The sequence below is a fragment of the Xiphophorus maculatus genome, chromosome 10, assembly GCF_002775205.1.
Source record: "Xiphophorus maculatus strain JP 163 A chromosome 10, X_maculatus-5.0-male, whole genome shotgun sequence".
NCBI lineage: Eukaryota > Metazoa > Chordata > Actinopteri > Cyprinodontiformes > Poeciliidae > Xiphophorus > Xiphophorus maculatus.
In genome coordinates this window covers 7,222,623-7,233,096 of record NC_036452.1, presented here as the reverse complement: position 1 = coordinate 7,233,096, position 10,474 = coordinate 7,222,623, and positions in this window count along the sequence as shown.

The following is a 10,474-nucleotide window of genomic DNA, read 5'->3' as shown; positions in this document are numbered from 1 at the left end:
CCATGTTTGGTTCTGTTTCTGGATGCAGAGCAGAACCAGAAGACCCGAGGGGTCTGGAAGGTTGCTATGACAACAGCAGATCATTAATGTATTGTGATGCAAAGCTGTTCAGTGACTTATAAAGTAACAGTATTTTAAAGTCTATCCTCTGAGCTACTCCAACTTCCTGGTTTTAGTCAGAACTCCTGCAGCAGCGTTCTGAATCAGCTGCAGCTGTTTTTTTTATTTTTAGGCAAACCTGAGAGGACATTGTTGCAGTAATCGATGCGACTAAAGATAAACGCATGGATGAGTTTCCCTAGATGGCGCTAGAGAAACTCTAGGATGGTAAATTCATGTGTTAGAATGGCCCAGTCAAAGTCCAGATCTAAATCCACTTCATTGTCTGTGGAAACATTTGAAAACTGATGCTCATAAATATCTCAAAAGACAATATTAGCCATAATAACCATGACAGATAATGTTTCCAGTCACATGTTTCTTCCATTTCTTCAACAAAACATAAAATTGTTTGTTTTTCCCATTTTTTTAGTGTTTCTGAGCACATTATAAAATATTCGTTCACATTGTGCAGTTTAACCTCATATTCACAAAGTAATTTCGCAAACTGTGTACCTGAACAGAAATGTTCTCCTCCCATGACCCTTTTCCTCAAATCTTCTGAGCACTTCCACTGGAATTGGTAGTGACAAGACTGCTTTTTCCTAATAACCATAAATAACACAATTAACTCCCAAGAAAAAGTAATTAGCAACAGAGGAGCTACTGGCAGGCCGTAGACTATGAGCTGGCAAAGAGAGCACAGTGTCTCTCTGTGAGCTTGTGTTTCTCCCTGCTGGGGTGCGAGGAACATTTCTCAAGTCATGACCCAGTTCTGTTATCGAAGTGGATCAAATGTGATTTTCATCTCTGCGCCGAGGCAGACAGAAATGTGTGCAACTGGCAGTACATCAAGTCAGATGAACGTTTCGTAAAATTGCTGATTTTGGCGCTTAAGACGGTGCGCTGCTCCAGAAAGGCTGTGCACTTCCTGTACAGCCGAGACCTTCGTTTTACATATACTAAGTGAAATGCCTGAGGAGAAAATCTGAAATTATCATTAATTTTCTCAAACAGCAAAACTGATCAGTTGTGGCTCCTTCCAATCATGTAAACACCAGAAAAGATCTTAAAACGTATGAGGTGTCGTTTGCAAAGTTAGACAAACAAAAGCTAACAACTAATTCGGGTTATTTAGCTTTTCACAAAAGAAAAAAAATGGGTTTAATTTTTCGGTGTCAAATTTTCACCATGTTATTCATTTATAACATCAGTTTCAAATTTAATATTAATTAGCAGGCTACATATTTAGTTTTAAAACTAAATATAGCCTACAAATATATAGCTCTAAATAAATATCTAAATCAAATATTAAGTTTACAAACTCAATATTTAGCTCCAAACAAAATTAGGTTGTTACAAACTAAATATGCAGTAAAATATACACAATAAATCTAAATATTTAGTTCTGAAACTAAATTAGTTTTGAAACTAATTAGCTCTAAACATCTAGCTTCAAACTAAACATGCAGTTAAATATACAAAACAAATGTAAATATTTAGTTTTGAAACTTTAAAATTTTCATTGGGAGTTAATTGTGTTATTTATGGTTATATAGGAAACTAAATATTTTGTTTGAAACTAAATGTTTAGCTCCAAACATTTAGCTTCAAACTAAGTATTTAGCCCTAAACTAAATATGCAGTAAAATCTAAACAATAAATGTAAATATTCAGTTTTGAAACTTAATATTTATCTCCAAACTTTTAGCGTCAAACTAAATATTTAGATCCAAACTAAACATGCAGCTAAATACACACAATAGATGTAAATATTTAGTTTTGAAACATTTGTCTTGGGAGTTACTCATGTTATTTATGGTTATTGGGAAACCAAATATTTAGTATTCAAACTGAATATGTAGCTCCAAACTAAATATGCAGTAAATATTACACAATAAAAGTACATATTTAGTTCTAAAGCTAAATATTTGGCTCCAAACATTTAGCTTCAAACTAAATGTTTAGATTCAATTCATTGTAGTTAGCGACCAAAATATTCATACAGAAGATAAACATTTATTTATTTATAAATATTTAGCTTATACACATATTCGTTTGCCACTAACCGGAAGTGGACTATTAAAATAAAATCTGAGTAAACGCAAATATTTCATTTGTAAATGAATTATGTACATTTCTAATTATATACTTAGTTTGAAACGGAGGCATTTCTTCATGAATGCAGAAATTGTGACTGAAAGATTATTCACCAGTGTTTTTTCTTAGCCGATGCTAAATCACCCAAGTTATTGCTGTTAATCTTTGGCTGTGCTCCCCTACAAGCAGCACCCTGTAGTGTAGGGGTGGGCAACTCCAGGCCTCGAGGGCCGATCTCCTGCAACTTTTAGATGTGTCTCTACTTCAACACACCTGAGTCAAATAATGAGGTCACTAGCAGGACTCTGGAGAACTTGACTGCACTTAGGAGGTGATTCAGATGTTGGATTCAAGTGTGTTGGACCAGGGAGACATCCAAGAGTTGCAGGACACCGGCCCTCAAGGGCCAGGATTGTTCACCCCTGCTGTAGTGTGTAAAATTGGCTCATTGAATGTGCTACTATCATCACACACTTCTTTGCATCTTTAAGGCTGAAGCAGCAAATGCATGACAGACTCCCAATCAGCAGTATCCATGATCTCAGCTCAGGGAGAAGAAATATTGCAAAAATGGAGAAGAAAAAAATATCAGTGCTTAAAATAGAATATGATTAAACAGGCAGGCAGGCAGGCAGGCAGGAAGAAATAAGCACTGTCAGAGGAAAATAGAGCTTATATATGCCTGCTCACAAAACACTGTGGACCCTCTGCATCAAACTTCTGAATAAAAATAATCCCTCATTTTTTTTAAAGTTTGCATCAGCTGACATTAATACTGAAGTCTGTGTACTCGCTGCGCCATGGACAGGAAAATATCCCCGTACAGCATCACATCCAGAGCAGATTTATTAAGTGTACCGAGCTGATATGCTGCGTCTAGGCTTTGGCCTTATCACCGCCGGCAGGTATGCGAAAGCTCAGCAGAACCGACTGAAGCTTCACTGCGCTCGGATGTAGAGCTTACAGTTCGATTTTTGTCTTGGAAATCAGGTCTGAGAATTGCAACCTGTGCAGAAGCAAACGGCGTGAGATCCTTTCTAAGACGATTCTCCAGGTACTGAACCCTGATATCTTCTCAATCTAATCAGCAGCAAAAGATACATTTTAAAGGGTTTTGACCCTTTGAGTTGAATGTGCAATGTGTGAACAGATCGAAAGCCTGTAAATACAATCTCGTTGTTTTTTCATTTATTTATAGGCTCCTTATTCACCTAAGAAAGCCGAGTTGCCAAATTAACCTTTTTTTGTAGAGTATCTGTAAATCGTTTGGGTTTTAGAGGGTGTTTTAGACATCTCATTGCAAAAACACAAAATCTTACCAAGTATTTTTGGTCCAGTTTCTAGTGCAAATATCTTGGTGCAATTGGAATAAGACAAGCTAACTGAAAATACACTTTTCAGCAAGATATACTCACTTGTTTTAAGTAAATAATTTCTTAAAATTGATGAAAAAGTACTAGTTCCATTGGCAGATAAATTAACTCTTAACATGGGAAAAATGTCTTGTTATAAGTGGAACAATCTGCCAATGGAAAAAGAATTTCATCAATATTCAGGAATTATTTACTTTAAAGTCTTTATATCTTGCTACAAGGAGACGTAAGTTTTGTCTTACTTCAAGTTTACTAAGATGTTTCCACTAGAAACTAGACCAAAATACTTGGCAAAATTTTGTGCTATTTCACTTTAGTTAGCAACCTCAGGTAAGTTAAGGTAATTTTATTTATATAGCACATTTTCAGCAACAAAGCAGTTCAAAGTGCTTTATATGAATTAGAAGGAAATACAAACAAAATGAACGAGAAACCAGCACAGCAAAAGAAAAACTACACTTTAAAACGTTCCAGTTGATCTGGGTTGCTAAGTAGCTAAATGTTTTTTTTCTCTAAGCCTTGCTCCGATATTAAAAGTATAAAGCTAAATGTTGGTCTAATAAAAACTACACTTTAAAATATTCTAGTTGATCTGGGTTGCTAAGTAGAAAGTCTAAGATAGCATAAAGATATGTTTATTCTTTCTTACTCTTATGTAATTTCTCCTAGCACACTTACAAAGTACATTAGTCAACTGTTTTAAATCAATTTTTTAAATTGAACTGTTTTAAAGTCATTCAAGCAAGTATGATAGTTTGAGATGCATATTGGTGGCTGGCGGTTATGATCCTTGATTGTTTGTGTTTTGGTTTGCATTTGTGTTTTGACCATGTCCTTGTTATTTATATTCATTTAGGTCTTGCCATACTCTGTTCAGTTTCCTGTGCTCGTTCAATCTGTGCTGCCCTACAGCTTCGTTCTTCTTTCTTTCTTAGTTTTTGTATTGCTTTGTTCAAAAATGTCTTGTTAAGACATATTTTTCTGGACCAAGACTTAGATAATGTCAAGATTAAACCAATTTTGGATTAAATTGTGCTTTTCTGGTGATGGACAAAAACTTTGTTTCATGGATTAAAATGTCCATGTATGGTTAGTAGTTCTGTAGTTTTATTCTCAGCTGTGCGCAGCTTTCTGTTCTGAGTCGGCTTTATGAAAGATTAATGAATAGATGACACTGTTATTCAACCGCCTGGGTGAAGTGTGGTTTTACAGAAGGATCTATTTATGGTTGCAGTGCACTTCCGTAAAATACAGAGAGAGGTTTAGCTTAGGAACAGACATAAAAAAAAAGTGGTCTTACGTTGTTTACCAATAAACAAAAGGTATTATATAAACTATGACATGAGAAAACTTAATTAGCTTCAAGGTGTTGTCTGTAGGACTAATTTAAAATGGTGATAATAATAAAAGAAAAACTGCTGAACACATCAGTAAATTCTGTTTTTGTTAGTTTGCTTCCCTAAAGCATACTAGCAAAAGTAAATAGAGCAGCTATCATTCATTTCACTAAAAGGGTTTACAAGTTGAATTACCAATAATCTGCAGTCCCTCATTCTTAAAACACAGAAAATTTCAATCGCTTTTCATTCAGGGCAATAATTTCCGTTTTATTGTCCCTGCAAAATCGGAGTAACCTCTCCAACTCAGGCTTCCGAAAACATGTAGTCATTTTTAATTTAATGGTGGTTTAATTACCAAAAAAGTCTGTTGCCCTACCTCAACTTTTATAACCTGGACAATGTACTCAAAAGAAGCATATTGGGATAAAATGAGAAGCCATATATAAAATTCCAACATGAACATCTATTGTCCATTCTTCCGTAGAGAAAAATGGACAATAAATTCAATTTTTTTTTTAAATATGCAGAACTGGTAAGAGTTTGAGCACTATTGACTCAAAAGGGCTGAAAACAACTGCATAACAATTTTTATTATTATTATTATTTTGTTCTCCTTCTACTTCACAATTATGTACTAATTCATGTTGGCCAATCACATGAAATCCCCCCAAAAAATACTTTCTAATTACTGTGACAAAATATGAGAATTAAAGGGATGTAACCACTTTTCTAAGATGCTAAATATAATATATATATATATATATATATATATATATATATATATATATATATATATATATATATATATATATATATATATATATATATATATAGTTTTAAATGTATCATAGTGGACATATACTGGTTGTTGTGGTGCTTCTGCTTAGGTGATCATCAATAGATGCACCAGATGTTAGTTTCTTTCCTTCTCTCTGATGTTTCTCTGAATTAAGCCCATGACAGTCCTGCAGAGCCACACCTCCTCTCAGTGCTTATGTTGAACACTTCAAACAAGATCACACTTTTTCACTATTTATCACCTCCATTTCCACCTTTTGGGCCATAAAGTGTCTTTGATGTGATTGTTGGCTTCTTGACCTCCTTACAATGAGAACTGGGCAGCACAGTTAGTGGACCAGGACATGAGGATGTTTTGCATCAACTCGATATTATCCGTTGCTTTTGATCAAAAAGTTTTGAAGGATTTACTTCGGTGTTTTTAATGACTGCAGGCCCCGTGGTGATTTATCTCCACATTAGGTTGCAGCTCTGCATAGCAGAGCCTTCATCCCCCTAATCATTAGGTAAACACAGCCTCTTTTAGTCTCCTCGGTGTCCTGGTTTCCTGATCACATAATGCTTTCCTGTTCATTTTACAAATTACCCATATGCAAAAATATCATCCATCCCTCAGAAGATTTGGAGCAAAGAAAAATGTATTTTCTCTAAATTTCTATCTTAGATATTATGATAAGCGATGACTGTTAACCAAAAAGAAAGGTCTGCTTTGTAGGTTGCAGAAAAAAACATAATTAAGAGATTTATCTTAGTTATGTTTAATTATTAAATCTGCAATAACTTGTCTCAGGTGTACAGCTGTACAGTTCCTCATAAAAGCTCAGAAATCTGACATCAGATCCTTTTTATGCTTCACCACCCAACTTTAGCCTTCTTTGCCCTTTAATAAATGGTTTCTGGATATACTCTAAAGTCTTAAAAGCGCACTTCAAAATCCATTAGGTTTCTAAAAAAGAAAAAGGGTTTGAGATTCAGGGATATGTGCTTCATGTTCCACTCCAACAAATCCAATATAGCTATTTCTTTCCAAAAAGAAAAGTATTAAACAAGAAAGTAAAAAAATATATTTACCATATTAGCATAGGAAATAGTCGAACTGCGATGCAGTGGCTACGTTTTAAGTAAACAGACAGCAAAAGTAAAAATCCGATGTTTACTTTGTGGCGCTTAGTTACCAGTAAACACGCTCATGTCTTAGCAACACATTGTTATTGTTCAAAGAATAGAACATTTCTTCTGCTCTTTTGAAATACTACTTATCTTACAGTATTTGGCAAGAATTGTGCAGTTGGTGAATTTTGCAGAAAAGTGAAAATGTTTTGTTTTTTATAATCATTGGTGGTAAATATATTATAAAACAGATTAAATTCAACACAAAAAGTAAAAATCTGATTTATACTTTGAGGCAGTTAGTTACCAGAAAAAAAGACCCTTATCTATTCACACCAAATTATTTATTGCTTATGAACCATAAGATATTTTGAAATACTTCTGATCTGCTTAAATTTGCAGTTGGTAAATTTAGCAAACGTAAAAATCAGATGTTTACTTTGTGGCACTTAGTTACCAGAATTGTTTATAAAACTAATCTCTTAGCTACTGATTGTTCTTGTTCAAGAAACGTAAGATTTGTTCTGCTCTTTTGAAATACTACTTATCTTATACTACAGCTCTGCCAAGTCCTGCTGAAACGCTAAATCAGCAGGTCTGTAAAGTTTATCAGTGGAGGGAAGCAGGAAGCTCCTGGTAGAAAAGCTGTTCTGACTTTGTACTTGATAAAACACAATAAACCAACAGCGGCTAACCTAAATCATAACCTTGTTGTATTGTTTTAAAAACAATATTTTAGTTTTTAAATTAACTCTAAGTCATGTGAGATTTCATTCCAATTCTAATGATGGTTTTAGTGAGTTTTCTAACATTTGTTTATTGATGTATATAAAATTGTATGAAAATGTAATGATTCTGTTATACCTGAGCAATATTGTTTTGTTTTTTCCTGCAATTTATTTAAAAAGTTGACCATTCACTTACTGTAAAAGATGATTTCTCAGTTAGTTTCGTTCTTTTTTTTTTAACACATCTCTGGGGAAAATGAAGAGCCCACTGCACTGAACCCCATTGGAAACCTCTTGATTATTCCACCAAATATTGATTTCTGAACTTTTCCTGAGTTAAAACATTAGTATTGTTGTTTCTAAATGAATATGAACTTGTTTTTGTTTGGTTTTTTTTGCATTATTTGAGGTCTGAAAGCACTGCACATTTTTCATTATTTTGACCATTTCTTATTTTCTGCTAATAAATAAAATGTTTTTGCTTTGTTATTTCGGGGACATGTCAGCAGTTCATAGAATAAAATAATGTTCATTTTACTCAAACATAAACCTATAAAAAGTAAAATCAGAAAAACTGATCATTTTCAGTGGTCTCTTAATTTTTTCCAGAGCTGAATGTATCTTTCATTAACAATACAGGGTTACAAAAAATATTTTTTGAAGATGTTTATGTTTTTTTCCACTGAATTAGGACTATTTCGCACCGCTGAATCAAAAAAATGACATCCATTTTTCTCAATCAGGTCAGGTTTTTATCCTAATTTTATTTAGACTAAATTGATTACATTTTTGTGACATCATCTGTTCATTTCCATTAATATTTCTCATCCAAAAAATGCTCTAGGAGAAAAAAAAGGTTTTCTAACAGAGTGTGTTAGTTAAATGTTATAAAGTTGTATTTCTGTAAATTGAGTAATAAACCCTTGTAAGGCTAAGTACATGTGAATTGAACATTACGTCTTCATTGTGCACAATTTTCCGTTTCTTTATGTCCTGATGGATTCTCAGGAAAACTGATCCATGTGTAACAAGTAATGCATTTTGATGCTCATGTTGCTCCATAGATCAGAAAATTGACCTGAATGAGTAAAAATCAATGTGGTTTTTGGTTACAGGACATCAAAATTACCCTAACAAATGTGAAGAACCCCAATTTTTTGGCTCTTGACCCCTGTAATTCATCCGCACATTAGTCAGACTTGAGCATTTTCACTTTGACTGACTTTCCTGTTGAAGAAATGCACCTCCCTCTCTGCAGTGCGTGTCCTGATGATTGGATGTGCTGTCTTGTCTCTGTGCCTCAGCTTCAGTAATCAACTGACTTCTTCTTCAACTCCAGCTTTGTTTCCTTTTCCTCCCCAGAGACTTGGATCTTTTTATCACTGTCACGCAGAAGAGATGCAGTGTCGTTGTTGTGTGTGTGTTTTTTTGTTGTTGTTTTTTTTACAGTACAGCTAATCTATGCTCCAGGTATTTTGTACAGATGATTCAAGTGGGTCCAGTGTTGCTAAAGCTACAAAAACATCTCTAAAAAATGAGTGTTATTTTACCAAATACATTATTCAAAGATGTCCACACACTTCCTGCAGGCTGTGAAAGAAATTAATCATCTGATTATGCAGCAAGAAAAAAATACTTTATTTTGCATTTTACTTAAATTTTGCTTACCAGTTATTGATGAATGTCCCCATCTGACTAATTTACAGTCGAATAAAGCTCTCAGAGTCCAGCTGTCACAGTGTGGATTAATTTTGCTGTGTGCGCTGCCTGCTCTTAAGCTCTGGCTGTATTTTCCAAATCCTTACTGACAACAGCATTAGTGCAACTCGAAGTGTCTTTTAGCAATGAGATTCACGACAAAGTGAAGGGCTGCAGATATTATTGCATTACATTACAGTGTGCCTCTGCATATTTGCTGATGGAAATCAAATATTTCCACGTGTGAAATGTCTGAACCTGAAGAAACAGCAGTGCAGCATCTGACAGCTAAGATTTGTTACAAGCTTCGAGTCTGTTCAGATTTATTTTCCAGCATCATATGGTCTCCTCTGCTGCCACTGTCAATCTGTCCCACACTCTACGTATGTCTGTCAGATTGCTTCACAGATTACAATCCAAGCCGCTGCGCTAACCATACTCTAGTCCTCTGACGGATTAATTATGAAAGCCTGAGTTAAAAAAAAATCGTGTGCTTTTATTCTCTTGAGCATGTGTCAAATTCAAGGCCCGTGGGCCAAATCCGGTCCGCCATAGCTTTTTATGTGGCCCTCTAGATTCTAGACTAAACACTAAGTATGCTTAAATATTATCTTATCAATCAAATTAATCAAGTTTTTATTGTTTACTAACAAATTATATCAATCAGTCCCTCCAGTTTCTTAAGAATTATTGTGGAAATTCACACAAAATCAACAAATACCTGCACATTTTGGCGCTAATAGTTGGGAGTTTACTGCAGATTTTTCTCAAAAGTTGTCAAAAACTTTCTTACTTGTCAGATATAGTCCATGATCTATACAGCGATTAAAAAGTCGCATTTACCGTCATAATAAGCGCAAAAATCGCAAATTAGTACCACAAACACAAATCACAAAAAACATCATAAAATCCTGAAGGGACCGAAAAGATGTTCAACATTATTATTTAATTTTAAGAATTCATTAATATTTTAACAGTTTGCAAAAGGGTTTTATAAATACATCCTGGTACAAGAGGATTCATGATTTTGATTGGACCCAAAACGAAAATGAGTTTGACACCTCTGCTTTTGAAGGAATAAAAAGGTAAAACAAATTTTATTTTTTTACACATTTTTTAAGTCACAAATGTGCCTGAGCACTCAACGAAAAAACTTAAGGTGTCTTTTTATTAAGCTAAGGTTGAAGAAAATGTGTTGGAGAGCTGCCATTTTGAATCACTTTGGCAG